At 33.6% G+C, this 4008-nt stretch overlaps 1 long non-coding RNA gene across 1 annotated transcript; it reads right to left on the bottom strand.

Moving 5' to 3' along the window:
* Positions 1-512: 512 nt before the first annotated feature.
* On the bottom strand, positions 513-2435 carry LOC117125456. The gene is made up of 3 exons (XR_004448125.1): positions 2231-2435; positions 1722-1821; positions 513-1347 (listed from the first exon to the last, which is right to left on the bottom strand). It is a non-coding gene; the product is annotated as an uncharacterized LOC117125456 (long non-coding RNA).
* Between the last annotated feature and the right edge of the window lie 1573 nt (positions 2436-4008).

Raw genomic sequence — 4008 nt, 5'->3', positions numbered from 1 at the left:
TCTTATAAGAGTCCTATATATTTTCTACAGGAATCTTATAAGAGTTTTATATGAATTATATAAGAATCTTATGGGAGTCGTATAGATTTTGTAAAAGAATCTTATATGAATTGTAAAGGAATCCTATCGGTATCTTATAAGATTCGTATAGGTTTCTCATATGAAACATAAGGATTCATATAGGTATCTTATAGAGGTCGGGTATGTTTCCTACAGAAATCTTATAAATTTTCTATAGGAATCCTATAGATGTCTTATATAAATTATATAAGAATCTTATAAGAGTCTAACATGAATTATATAAGAATCCTATAGGATTCCTAAAGCACATCTATTCAAATAGTCCTATAGGATCCTATAAGATGTGACGAAAAATCTATAAGATTCCTATAGGATGTTATCCAATAGGATCCAATAGAATATTTATGTATTTCCTAAAGGAATCTTATAGGGTCGTATGTGAATTATATAGGAATCTTATAGATAGCTTATAAGCATCGCATAGGGCTATCATATGAATCCTATAGGTGTTTTATAGAAATTAGATATGTTTGCTACAGGAATTTCATATTGTTTTTAAAAGAATCTTATAAGACTCTTATATAAATTATCTTATAGGATCTGATATGAATTATTTAGGAATCCTATAGATATCTTATAAAAATCGTATACGGCTATCATATATTTTTACAAAATATGTGAGAATCCTATAAGAATTATCTTGTGAGATCCTATAGATTTTCTAAGGAAATTGTAGAGGTGTGCGGCTGATATCCTCTAAGAATGATGTAGCTGTCGAAAAAGTCTTATACAAATGCTGTTGCTATTGCTAGCTGGTAGTTTTCAATTGTTAGTTGTACTGATACTGTTTTCGTCTTATTGCACGTAGTATTGCAATTGTCAGAACTAAAAACATAAACAAACCAAGGAATAGATCATGTCTGTATTTATTAGCTTTATTTATTTAAAAAAACACTATTTATATATATATTTATAGATATTTATTAGATAGATACATTTCTTGTGTAACAAAATAAATGGGCCTTAAAAAATAAATATTTTTAAATTTTAGATATACAAATAATTTTGTATCATACTAGGCACGACGAAAAATTAAATCATATTTTACCACATTTCTACTTAATCAATCATTTATAATTGGCAATTTTCCTCTGGGGTTTGGGATGAAAATTAATAAGTATACAAATATCAACACAAAAAATGTAAGGCTGTTGTTACGTACTTCGTCAGTGGAGGATCCGTCATTCTGCTGTTCGGTAGACACCTGTGCTTGAGGGGCCTGTGCTTGAGGGGCCTGCTTCATCCTTTCAAGAAGCTTCGGCAGATCTGGAAATTTTAAATAATTTGAGGAAAACGTTAGCATTTAAATCATTGTAATAAAGAGCTTAAAATATTACAGGTAGAGTGTGGTAGGCTTGAACATGTGATCCAAAGTACAGTTACATTTTGCAGCAGGCCGATTATACTAAATGGTACTGCACATTGCTATAAAAAAAACCAAACAAACATGGGGCTATTTTTTATTATTTAATACATAGCTATATGTATTTTAAAATAGAAATAATACAGTAGACACATGCACACATACAGAGCTGAGTGTTTGGCCTGTCTCTTGTATTCTAGGGCAGATTCAAGACCCGGCCCAGCAGACAAGTATGTAAAGAGTAATGTACCGAATCCAAAATACATAAAGCACTTACGGACCATGCACGATATTGTTTGCGTTAGGCGCTCTGCAAGTTTCTCTAATGTCTTTATCTTTTCCTTTAACTGCAGATTCTCTGCAAGGAGTGCAGTGTCCTAAAACAAAACAAAAAAAATTGTAATAATGTGGTAAGCACTATACTGAGTCATGCATACACTCATTAAACGTTGTTTTATTACCATTACCATATAAAAAATGAATATGATTTATTGATTTAATTATTGTTATATTATTTTTACAGTCTTTTGACGATCAAACGCAACATCCAGATAAAAACCAAGTGTACAGGTTACCCAACATAAATAAAATCTGTCACAAGAATGTGCTACTTATTTTATTTGCAGCGCTAAGAGACCTTTAATACTTATTTGCAGCGCAAAGAGACCTTTAATACTTATAAAGTTAAAAAAAAATATATATATATATATATATATATATAATATAATATAAACAAAAGTTAATAGCTTATTTTTTGAAATTTAAAATTATTATAGCATTTATTACCTGTGACTTCGATTGCAGGATTTCTCGGAGCTGGTTCGCCGACTTGGTCACAGACCTTTTCTTGTTTTTCTCAGTCTCTTCTGCTACTTCCTTTACAAAGAATTAACATATTTTTTAATCCATGTGTCCTACTCTTAGTGTGAACTTGGTAATGAAAAGTACATTACAGTATTATGTAAAGAAGTATCATTTATTATTATAATTATAATTCCTATTATTATTATTATTATTATTATTATTATTATTATTATTATTATTATTATTTCCCCCTTTCCCCGTCTCTAATGTGCGGTTCAGTGTGCCAGTTGATATGTACTGCTCTCGTTTATTGACAAGTCTTTTCCTCTCATCTGGGGAAAAAAGTTTAAAGCTTAATTATTGAACTAGTAAACGTAGATGAAATTATTTACCCGTTAAAAGCGGTTAAAAATACAAATCAATCAAAATAAATGACTGTATGTAACTGTTATTTTAAATGTTATACTACATACACATCTGTCCACCATCTGAAATAACTAGACGCCCACGATCATCGCGGATGCGGAAATGTTACAAGGCCAATGAATGGAGATCTTTTCTACTGTATTATTCAAGTGTCATTCTTGAAGGGGTACTGCCTACACAGTACAAACGGCACTGGGATCCTGCTTGTTGCTGCCATGCACAGCCTTCTGCAAGATAACATTAACCATGAAGAAATAGATAGGGCTGAGGCACAAATCCAGCAGTTTACTAGAAAGGCAGTAGTGCTTTATGGTCTAGAACACATGACCTTCAACGTACATCAATTGGAACAACTACCTGGTTGTGTGCGAAATGGGAACCGCTGTGGGCAACATCCGGCTTTGTGTTTGAAGCACAAAATGGTGTTCTCTTGAAGTTTTACAAAGGTACCCAGTATGTTCCCCAGCAATATATGATCATTGTGTGTGTGTTGAAACAGATTTTAAGGGATGCAGAATCAAAGAAAACAATGCTAGGGGCATCGCACTCAGTTGAAATGATGTTTTCAAAGCTTACTACAAATAAAAAGTTCCCTAAAGGTCATGTGCACATTACAAAGGATGTTGTTGTCTGTGGTGTGGCGAAGTACAGGGAGCTTAGGCCATCTGAGCAATTAGCAATTGAAACTCACCTCGGTAAAATGGTAGGCAGAAAGAGAGTTCAGCTTTACAACAGGTTCATTGTGAATAACACTATGTATCATTCCACAAGCTACAGTAGGGCAACAAAATCCATCAATACTACATTCCAAGAGAAAACCGGCACATTATGGGAGATTAACTGTCTTGTGGCATGGAAAGACTGTGAACATGTTGGGTTCTGCAATTGTCTGCAAAACATAGTTGTTCTCGCAAAACTGTTGAAGCCGCTGTCATCATCAAACAGAATCCAGGAGCGGTATATCAAGCTTGTAAAAAAACAACATTTCATCAGGGCTTTCGATGCAAAGGACATAATCAGAAAGGCGGTCCAAATGAATGTGGCAGGGAAAATGTATGTAGCACCCTTGCCAAATAAACTTGAATGCGATTAAAAATATTACAACGGAGGACAGGGCAATTTTTGTTATTCAACCTTCACCAGCAAGAGCATTTCAACCTGTGTCATCCGGACTTACCAGGCTTTCTGGGGTGTGACCACATCAATACCAATGTCCTCAATGAGCAGAAGGTTTTCACCAGACACAGCAGGAAACAAATCTTGAACAGATAAGTACTTGATGATATTTGTAAATTTGACAAATTGTGGCAAAGACAAACCAAACCAGTCACTCG

The sequence above is a fragment of the Anneissia japonica genome, unplaced genomic scaffold (assembly GCF_011630105.1).
Source record: "Anneissia japonica isolate Jap-2015-1 unplaced genomic scaffold, ASM1163010v1 scaffold1467_len401143_cov160, whole genome shotgun sequence".
NCBI lineage: Eukaryota > Metazoa > Echinodermata > Crinoidea > Comatulida > Comatulidae > Anneissia > Anneissia japonica.
The sequence above is the reverse complement of the archived record's forward strand: the minus strand, read 5'-3'. Positions and strand labels throughout refer to the sequence as shown.